Source organism: Trematomus bernacchii, unplaced genomic scaffold, assembly GCF_902827165.1.
Source record: "Trematomus bernacchii unplaced genomic scaffold, fTreBer1.1, whole genome shotgun sequence".
In the NCBI taxonomy this organism is placed as follows: Eukaryota; Metazoa; Chordata; class Actinopteri; order Perciformes; family Nototheniidae; genus Trematomus; species Trematomus bernacchii.
Window position 1 is genome coordinate 102,685 of NW_022987748.1, and position 12,054 is coordinate 114,738.

Consider the following 12,054-nt stretch of genomic DNA (forward strand, 5'->3'; position numbering starts at 1 on the left):
GCCGGGATGATATAAAAACAGGAATGATCATTTCAAGCTCTGCTAATACCTGAGCTTTGCAATATTTCTGAGATGGAAAAAGCATGTATGGTTCAGTGATTTAACATGCTGATCAAAATGCATTGCCTGATCAAATGCCACACCAAGATTTCGTAGATTGGATCGAACACCTGAGGAAAGGAACCCTATACTCTTTGTAACTTTCGGAGCTATAATGTCTGATGCAATGATGAGACAGTTGTGTAACACAGATAATCTATCAGGATTATCAGGTTTAAAAGAGACATAGAGTTGAATATCATCAGTGGTAGGAAATATTACTGAATTTGCTGATAACCTGACCCAAGGGAAGCATATATAAGGAAAATAAAATAGGATCCAAAACGGAACCTTGAGGCACACCACAGGTAAGAGCAGCAGTATCAGAAGTGTAAGGACCTAAAGACACAGAGAAACTCCTATCTGAAAGGTAGGAGGAGAACCATGTCAGGGCACTCCCTGTGACACCCACCTGCCTGAGCCTTTCCATCATTATTCTGTGATCCACAGTGTCAAAAGCTGCGCTAAGGTCCAGCAGCATTAAAACTGAGCATTCACCCCTATCTGAAGACATCATTATGTCGTTGGAGACTCTAAGGAGAGCAGTTAGCAGGGTAAAAGAGGGATACTGCCAGCTCTGACATCTCTAATCTTGTCAACAAAGAAGGACAGAAATTCGCTGCAATCCTTATTCGACCATACAGGCACATCTGGAGTTGCAGGAGTAACAATGTTGCTAATAGTGTCAAACAGGACTTTAGGGTTGTTTTTATTTGAAGTTAATATTTGAAAAATAAGAAACCCTCACATCTTTAATCATGTTATTTAGCTCAGTTAAAAGTTATTTTAAATAGAGATGGTGAACTTCGAGCTTAGTGGATTTCCACAGTCGCTCTGTCCTACGACATCTACGCCGGAGACAGCGAATGGTGTCATCCAACCAGGGAGACACATTTATGGAGAGGACAGATCGCAGTTTGCATGAAGCTACTTTATCCAAAATTGTGGAGCAATGAGTGTTAAATGATTCAAACAGACAATTAACATCTTTTTGTGAACACAGCACTGTGCTTGGATCGAAAGCTGCACAAAACCTTTCAGCTGACATATGATTTAAGATGCGGGAGTATTTCAAACTTTTACAGACAACCCACCGTCCACATAGGAAGACAGTACCCCTCTCTGAACAGAGTCTGGGAGGCTGAGGTTGATCGTCAACTGATCAGGAAACTGACAGACTCCATCAATGGAAGGCTTGTGACTGTTATTGATGCTATATTGGTATCTGGTCTTTTTTTTTTTAAATGTCAGAAATGTTTTTTTATTCATTTTGAGTTGTTTGTTTATTATTCTCACTTTAACAGATTATAATAAACAAGTTAGATGGGAACATTTTTGTTTTTTCTTTAGTTGCATAGCATTGTGCACACAGATATTCTCCTAAGAAAGCCAAAACATTTGTATTTGATCTTCATCTAAAAGGTAGGCAGTACAACATGACAGGAGGGTTATTGGTTGAAGTTACATCAACATCTGCTGGATCTATCCATACATTGTGATTTTTTAATGGCCATCAATTCATCTTAGACAGATCCAGTGTGGCAAATCTACTGAGTAAAAACACTCTGAGGTCTATTGATATGAGGAGTGTGATGATGATGACGATGAGCTGATACCCACTGACACAGCCGGCAGACTCTATCTCTCTCCCCTAGACTGATGACAAACACTTTGATAGGAACAATTGGGGGGAATTAGCTGACCCCTTGTGCAATATGCCACGTTTGGGAGCAGCATATGTGTGGGCTAATGAGTCCTGGGGTCAGGTGGCCAAACGGAGCCCGCCCTGGACTGTCAGTCTGATGTCCATCTCCCCTTCACCTGCTAATAGGATCAGAGGCAGGAGGGTCAGCGGGGCGGCCGGCGAGGCGTGGGCTAATGCAGAACGCGCGCCACCCTGCCCATCTGCCCCAGATGGACCCCCGAACCCGTCCCTGGGGATTATGAATATGAATCACTACTTTACGCGTGTGTGGACGGTGGGTATGGATTGTCTGTAATTACCCAGTAAGTTTTCCATTGTTCGCTCTCTACTTTCAAGATGACACATCTACGTGGATTATCCCCCTCACACCCGGTTATCCTGCAGGGAGGCGCCTTTGAGGATGAACCAGTTGACCATAATGGACCCCTGAATATCTCTTTAGTTTCTTGAGAATTTGTATTCATATATATGCAATATAAACACTTTTGTACGGTGCTATCATCATCTTTTTATAAATGTCCCAAAACCTATTTTGAGGTTGCAATACTTTAATATGCTATTTATGTCCCTTATTTTACTTAAATTGCTTCTACAAATCTTTTTTAGCCATTGTTGTGTACTAATTTGTCCTTATTTTTATTGTATTACTAGTGTCTACTTTTCTTTTTATTATTGCCTTTTTTTACCTCCTATGCCACTTTTGCTGCTGTAACACTGTACATGTCTCTGCTGTAGGACTAATAAAGGAATTCTGTCTCTGACTCTGACTGAAAAGAACTGAAGTTACACTGTAAGTATTATTGTTATTTTTTCAATATTTTATTATCTGAGGAGCCACACAAAACAACAACATATTACAAGTTTCTGATAGAGGTCCATAAATAATGAAAAATTAAATGAGGCAAAGGGCAGCACGCACAGAACACGTCACAAAACATGAAATATCCCAGTTACAGCAAATGGAACAAATTATAATTTGACAAGCTCAAGTCCAGCTTTTTTCCATAGACACTGTCCATTATAATTACATTGAAAGGAAAAAAAATGTTCCCCTGGTTTACTTTAGTTTTTGACATGTCACAAATCTGCTTCTATTCAAAGTCCAGGTTGCCAGCAGGTAGGAGGTGGTCTTTCACCCCGGAGACCGCTGTCTGTGTAATGTGTGAAACCAGAAGTTAACGTTGCCTTTTTTCATTTAACATCAAATCACAAATCACAAAACATGTCACAGTTCTAGAACATGGAACAAATTATAATCTGACCAGCTCAAGTCCAGCATTTTTCCATTGACACTGTCCAGTGCTCATATAGATAACTCTAAATAAGTATTTAACACCAAGAGATTCCAGGGGTTCACTCCACTTTTCAAGAAAAGATTAGTCCTTCCTTCCAGACAGTGTTTTAGTTTTCCAGACTCATGAGATCAATGCTCTCCACATGGAGATAGTACACTGTAATTTGTAATTGTATACGTTTATGATAGGAGGACCTTCCCACTACTGGAGTTAACCCTTACATCGAGTATGTATCCAGTATTTATACATAGTAGGGTTCCAGGAAATAAAGAAAAAAGGTTTTAACAGGTCCGGCCATTTTATCTACTTTCACCACAACAGAGAGGAAATGTGAGTCATTACATTCTCATTGTTCAGTTATTTTTATCTCTGTATTGATGCCTCACTGTGTACATGTTTCAAATCTCATATCAGTATCAGTGAGACAATGGCCACAGGAAAAACTGTCAGTGTTATTTACAGGCAACTCCTATAATAATGACCACATATTGTAATGAAACAATATACAGTAGAACGGTCGGTTCCTGCCAAAGCCAACAGCGTTAGTCACCATTGAAGCGGACATTTGTGTCCTGTGTTGCTTCTTCAGTCTGAAAATACATTCTCATTATTGATTTTTACCAGTATTTATTTTGAAAGTTTATGTTTTTTGATACATCAAAAACATTTAGTTAATATACGTATCAAATGTGTCTATGCCATTCATGAAAATAAAATAAATGATGTATTCTCGTTATTAGTATTGTTAACTTTTTTTAGTATCATCCCTGCTTTATTTGTGATGTACCGAAGAGGAATCGGGCCACATGAGAACAATCTTTTGGTATGTGACCAAAAGTAAAAACACATTTTTCTGACTTTAATTGCAGAATTCAGATTTTATTCTTAGGATTCTGAGACTAAAGCCAGAACTACATTTTTTTTTAAACTTTTGGTCACATCCCAAAATAGTTTTCTCCTGTGGCCTGATTCCTCTACTGTAGTAATAGTTATACGAGGAATATGAAGATATTTTGATACAGCGCCAAAAAACAAGAAGCATCACCATATGGAAGCAGATTGAATTCGAGTGTCAGTGATAAAACAATGGCTCCTCTTGGATTAGTGACACACACCCTGCTGACTGTAGGACACACTCAATGATACAGTACACTCACAAACATTGATCTGCACAAACACGAGCATCAGATCGCATTAATACCTTAACACGATCAAATAATTAATCAAAGGACACACAGGACAGATTTTTTAATTAGTAGTATTGGAGGATGAAATAAGTGCGGCAGGATGATCTGGATCTTGGTGATGTAATTATTTAATCTAACCCCGACGGTGGGTCAGGCCAGGGACCACAGATGCTGGAGGAATTGATTATCTCACATCTATCGATTCAACACACACACACACACACACACACACACACACACACACACACACACACACACACACACACACACACACACACACACACACACACACACACACACACACACACACACACACACACACACACACACACACACACACACACACACACACACACATCACGTACAACATTAAATATTGCTGTTAAAAAACATACATTAAAATTATCAAATTATCAAATTATCAAGATAAAAAACATACTAGAGTGAATTTAGATCTTTCTGGACTCTTGTCTTGATTTTCACATTTTGTTCCAAGACAATAAACACATCTGTAAATCCCACAGTGAATTACCAAAGCATCTATTTGCAGAGGTGGGAGTAAGTCATACATGTGCAAGTCATGAGCAAGTCTCAAGTCTTAACCTACAAGTCTCAAGCAAGTCCCAAGTCACTGTGGTGAGAGTCAAGCAAGTCAAGTCAAGTCATTGCTCAGGTCAAGTCAAGTCACAAGTCAAGTCATATGAAATTCTGATGAATAACCCCAGTTTCCGCATTTAAATCAGTTAAAATATTGTGGTTATGAAAAGTTTTGTTTTATTTTCAACATAAACAGCAATGGAGAGTGGGGCGCTGAAATGATAACCCTAGTTCAACGTGTTAAGCCTGCTGCCCTGGCTCCCCTTCAGCAGGGTCACAGCATATATGCTCCCATATGACACTGTCTCATTGTTTTCCTAACTGTGTCTGTGCACAAAGAAATATTGCATCAAAGCCAATACCACGGAATAGTGTATGTACCAGGGCGCATGATATGTGTGTGTGTTTGTGTGTGTTTGTGTACAGACAGTGAGACATGAAGATTCAACTAATTTCTTTCATTTGGGAACACCCACATATATGGGGTTGGCCAGATGTGTGTCAATTACTGTTCATGGTCATTTGAAAACAAATGCCATTGTCGGACACACACAAACACACCGAACACACACACACAGAGCAGAGCTGAGCAGAGCACAAACACACACACATCATGCGCCTTCGTGACCGGACATCTCCTTCATAAAACGAGTAATAGGGGGATTCATCGGGCAGTTCGATGTGTGTAGAGGTGTGTGTGTGTAGCAGCCAGCGGTCGCTCTTAAGCGGTTCTAATGAAAGTAAACACAGTGAAGGCGTTGCTTAAAAGCAGAGTTGGCTGTTACTGTAATAATATTACTTTTGTCGGTAACGGAGTAGTGTAACGCGTTACTTTTATAATTCAGTAATCACACTACAGTTACTAACATTACATTACATTTACGTTACTTAGTTATTTTTATAAAATCAGTCATAATCACACTGACGGCGGTTTCCGCCGCAGGTTTATATGTACGTAATCTGCGCGACATGCGCGTCCACATCTCCACGTGCAGTGCTGCACACTGTGTCCAGGCCAGAAGCTGTTATCCACTGCTGTAAACACCACGTCAAACCTCAACAAACACCTGCAAAGAACACATGCTAAAGTGAAGCTAATAGCTAAGGACCCCCGAACCCAGAGTGAGGATGTTGTGAGTGCGCCGCCGCGGACTCCGAAGCAGCAAAAATTACCGGTAACCAAAGCAGAGATGGACAGGCTTGTAGCATCCTTCATAGTAGAGAAAATGTTGTCCATTTGCACAGTGGAATCACCATCGCATCGTTCAGAGATATACTGCGCAAAATACAGATAGCAGGATTTCGCCATTTTTTTCGTGTCACACAGAACGATTTTAAAAGCAATGTAAATAATAACAAATTAGAAGGAAAAACACATTTAAAAAAATACAGATTTAAGTATTCTGACACAGAACGATTTTAGAAGCAATGTATTTCTATTGGTAGTATGTTTCGTGCCTGCACCAAATAATAACAAATTAGAAGGAAAAAAAGATGACATAAAATACAGATGTCAGTATTCTGAGGCTCTGAGCCCCATTTCTTTTCCTCACTGACGGCAAAAAAACTCAGACATTATACAATTTAAAATAAAAGGGATAGGGTTAGGCTTAGGGTAAGATATTGAGTAAGAACATGTTTTTATGAACCACACAGCTTCTGGTCTTCCAAGACCCTACCGGACAAAAAGACGTGTTGCAGGCACGAAACATACTACCAATAGAAATACATTGCATTTAAAATCGTTCTGTGTGACACGAAAAAAAGGTGAAAATCGTGTTGGTGAACACGAATCAATAGATTAAATTAATTTCGTGACTAATAACACGAAATGCCGTGAGACTGGGTTGGATCTGCCTGTAGGGAGGGGCGGGCCGGCCCTGCGAGTAAAGTAACGAGTAAAGTAACAAGTTACTTTATGTAGAGAGTAACGAAGTAGTGTAATATATTACTTTTTTTAAAAGTAATATGTAATATGTAATATATTACTTTTTTTTAGTAACGACCCCATCTCTGCTTAAAAGGCACAGCTCTTTGCGCGCTGGTGCTGCACTTCTCAGAGGCGGAGTTACACGTCCCGCTGCCTCCTGGTGCTGTTGCGATTTCATGAAGTGAATGAGAGTCAGAGTTCGAAATATATCTAAAATAATCTAGGCACTGCCATTTCCCAACATAAACATTCAACCTGGTCTCACCAGAATGCGTGACTCCACCACTTAACACCGCAGTGCGTGGTGGAGTCACAAACTTTGCTACATTTACGTGTCTGCACCACGCAACCCCAATGTAAAGTGAATGAGGCTCCTTTGTCGTGGTGCACACACGCGTTTCTACAACGTCCCGCAGTGAGCTTTTATTCTATAAAACGTTTTTAAAATCTACTTTATAGCTTGTAGTAACTCACGGGAGGCTTCTTTTATTTTATTTGTATTCATAATAATTTTTATTTTTCGTCAGAATGTATTATGGTGCATTATTTACCAATTTTTGTTCTCAAAAAACAGTGCATTGTGTGTAATACAACTGTGATTTTTATTAAATTAGTTTTTTAGTTAGATTGTTCCCTTTAGTTAACGTTATTTAAAAGATAATTATATTCCTATTTGATCAATCCCCTTTATTGTATTAAATGTAGCAAAGTTCGTGACTCCACCACGCACTGCGGTGTTAAAGGGCCCATGTCATGGCCATTTCCACTGATCATAATTACATTGTTGAGGTATACTAAAATAGATTTATACTGTGCAATTTTCCAAACTCACATTGGTTTCGCATACAGCATCTCTGTCAAGCATGTGTATTCAGCAGTATTCACTTTCTCCACTAAACGACTCGTTGGAGCTCTTGCCCCCCCCTCCCTGTGAGCCTAGTGTGCTCCGATTGGTCAGCTCGGCCACTCGTTCTGATTAGTCAACCACCAGAGAGGCTGCGCCCATGTCAGTGCTTTTCCCGGCTGCTCTCAGCGTAACATCAGTCTTATCATGGCGTCGGTACAGCGGTATATTTTATATACATATATATTTTTAACTGTTGTTATAGAAGAGTGTGACGGCCCCAGGGCCTTTGTCTTACGATGGGGTGGAGCTGAAGAGGCTAATCAGCACGATCACGGACACCTCCGGACACAGTCTCTCTCCAAAGCGGCTGCAGGAAGACTAACTCTGCGATCCTCTCAACCACCTGTCTCTGCATTTACCACAATAAATGTGCCGTGGTTTTGTAAACTCGTGTATGTCTCCTTGTCTTTCCGTTGTGGCCTACGAGCTACTCTCATAACAAAGAGTAAGTTATTTTTACCCGTTATAAACTACTACTGTTTGATGAGAAATCAAATCATGGTTTGCTATATGAATTCAGGGAAGAAAGGATAGGCCTACTAAGTATTTCCATTAAACTTTATTTTTAGAAATGTACAAAATGAACATAAATATACATATATACACACGGTATATCATTCATTCCTCCTCCTCGCATCTTGCCCGCGCACAGTCGGTGCGGTGCCTTTTAGCACCCTCAGTAGTAGTAGAATCCCTTCCCCGTCATGGATTGTCCGCCAGGATCTGGCTGGACGAAATCAAATGCAAATCACAAAATATTAGAGAAACTTAGTTGTTTTAGATTCGTTAGTAGTAGTTGTGTAATGAACAGCTTGCCTGCTAATATGCTAACCTAGCTTTGTTTACCTTGGTAGCTAACACGATATGAACGTTAGCTTGGAGGAAAGGCAACTATAATGCAGTGTAATAAAACTACTATGAACAAAAGCTAGTGGTTCATATTAGGCTAGCAATAACGTGTTTATAATTGCAATCGTATACGGGTATTCTGCTACCATACAATGTAACTTGCATGAATACATTGTTTTGCGCTAGCATACAGCTAGCCTCGTTAGCTACATGCAGTATATGTACGGTCACAATGTAGGGTAATTAACAGTACAGTATACTGTATGAGTATTCCGTGTGTGTGACTGCAGACATTCTCCTGCCATGACAAACATGTAAGGCCATCTGCTGACATTGTAGTTGATATATTTAAACGCTAGCAACGTAGCATCACAAAAATGTTTTTCTGACCAAAACTAGCTCTAGCTCCGTGTGTTAGATCGCTACGCCAGCTATAATGTAATTACGTTTCGCGACTGACCGGCAAATCACCCGGAGTATACTGTCAATAGGTATTTTGTGTGTGAATGCAGACATTCTCCTGCTATGAGATACATGTATGCAAGGCCATCTGCTGATATTAGAGTTGATATATGGAAACTCTAGCAACTTAGTTAGCACAGTTAGCACTGTGTCAATGGCTTAGCAGTCCAACACAGTTTACACATTTAAACAGTCTTGTTTGATAAATACACAAATAACAATGCAAACTTACAGGTTGTATACCCAGATCTTCCCCTGCTCCAAACGGTCCAAACAAGCTGTGCATATCCGGCCTCAAACTGGGCAATGTTTTGGAAGCTTTCGTCTGTGAAATGCCGGTTCTTCGAACCTCTGGAGGAGGAACACGCCGCTGCTGGTGTGGCCATAGCTCTTCGGGATTGGTCCATTTCGTTCCGGGTACCGCATGACATCAGGCGGTACCCGGAACTAAATGGAAGAATCAAATGGGCAGTGACGTATCTCCAACGAGGCGTTTTGGGGAGGTATTTTCTGTGTTAGAGTTTTACTCGCTACAGGGTGTACTTTGAGGGTTTTGACTCTGCACACCGTTTACATGCATAAAAACCTTCATAACACACAAGGGGACGGGTAATAACCGGAAAAGCATGACATGGGAGCTTTAAGGAGTCGTGGTGGAGTCACGCATTTTGGTGAGACCAGGTTGTAAACATTACAGTCTGCAATGCAACGGTTGTCTCCTGTGTGCTCCACTTCCTACTTGGCTCTCCGGTAACTTTCTTGTGCGAACGAGAAAGTATATTTTTTTCTTTTCATTGCCCTTTAGGGGCTCCGTACAATATACAAATTGGTAGATAGGCTATATTTACACCATAACGGTGCACAGCTGATAGAAAGGGACTTGTAGTTTTTAAAGATATTACTGATTTTCTTTGAATATAAGAATGTAAATACTGAGTTGAGAGAATAGTCAGGGGTTTTGGGTGATGGGAGATACATCTATGGATTCAGAATTTCAATAGCTTACCATTAAATGACGGATATACCTTTCTGTCTGTGATGTTTTACAAATCAGATATTGAAGGTGGGGTAGGTAAGTTTGAGAAACCGGCTCGAGATACACTTTTTGTTATATTCCATGGAATGCTCTTAACATCCCGATAGCAATGAATATCTTAAGTGCTTTGACAAAAAATCCCTAAAAAAATGTCATCTGTGGAAGCCGTAGTACTGTAAAAAGCACGACCAATCATTTTAGCCGGCCCGGCTAAAATAACTGGATGGCCTACCTGCCTGTCAGCCTTCCATCTGTGCACAAACTTATCTCGTGCCCTCATTGGTCATGTGCACGTTCGTGTGTGTTGGAGGAGGGGCTCTGTAAGGAAGTGGCAGATTTTTTCCGGCTGTGTATTTTCAAATTCTAGCGATCTCGAGCTGGTTTCTCCAAAATTACCTCCCCCACCTTTAATGTGTAGTACTAAAATATGTGAAATTAGATAGCAATATCCTGTAAAATTATGTGAAAACATAAATAAAATTACACATCTTCCGATGTTATACACTAATAATAAAAAGTTATTATGGCATTGTATGCTGTGTGTACCTTATTTGTAACATCTTCAGAAACCCTTCTGAACTCATCAGGTTCAACACAATGCCGCTCATCTTATTTATCAGAAACCGAGACCAGCTCTGTCGCTCCCAACCCAGTCTCACAAACAAACGTGTAATAGCTACGTTGGTCCACAGGGCCTAACCGTTAAATGACTGAACTTCATTTTTCTCCCTATTTTACAGCGCCCCAATTTGGTGATTCTACGCAGTTAGGCATATTCACATGGTCAAGTGGTCTTTATAACAATTGGTCCCATGTATGTAGTCCCTTCTGTAACAGAATGACACACACTTAAACATTCACTGAAGCCAATGTTCAAAGGTTAACAGTTGAGAGCACGACCTGTTTACATTTTGCCATTTCCTCCAAACAGCCTGAGCCCAGGGTTACTTTCCACTGAACACTTTGGAGGCTTAACCTCAACAATACAACTATTACTTTTACCATTACTTTTCAAGTTCTACACTTATGTAATTATCATAACCAAGCAAAATATGGACTATTTGAGGCTTATGCATTGTACCATGAACCTGTATACACCTGTAACAGTCAAAGACAGGCAACTAATGAGGAGTTGGAAAGGTGATTTCTGAAGATGTTACAAATAAGGTACACACAGCATACAATGCCATAATAACTTTGAATTATTAGTGTAGGACACTTGTGTATTTATAACATCTGAAGATGTGTAGTTTTATTCATGTTTTCACATAATTTTACAGGATATTGCTATATTATTTCACATGTTTTAGTACTACACATTAATATCTGATTTGTAAAACATCATAGACAGAAAGGTATATCCGTCATTTAATGGTAAGCTATTGGAATTGTGATTCCATAGATGTGTCTCCCATCACCCAAAATCCCTGAATATTATCTCAACTCAGTATTTACATTCTTATATTCAAAGAAAATCAGTAATATCTTTAAAAATTACAAGTCCCTGTCTATCAGCTGTGCACCGTTATGGTGTAAATATAACCTATCTACCATTTGGATCAAATATAAAAGTCAGCCGAATTAGTGTTGATACTGCAAGGAGCAATTGAAGATGTTGTTTAATTGCTGATATATTTATGATCCACGTCATGTATTCAGTTTCATGGCAGTTCTTCCAGTTTGTCCAAAGGTCTTCTAATCAGGGCTCTATAAATAAAGAACTACGGCAGATGTGTAATATTTAATGCAGCCGAAACATGTATTACAATGCAGTTATGTGATGACTTTCAAAGAGAAAAGCAAGCACTCATGGAATAAAGTATTATTATTATTTATTTTTTATGTTTTCGGATTTCATATCGCATAAACACCATATCCCAACGTGCATTGCGGCTAAAACATCCTATCACCAAGGTTCAACCATAGCTGAGGATTATGGGTAATCAGTTCATTGGGTTTCCAGTATTGTTTATGACGGATGTATTTT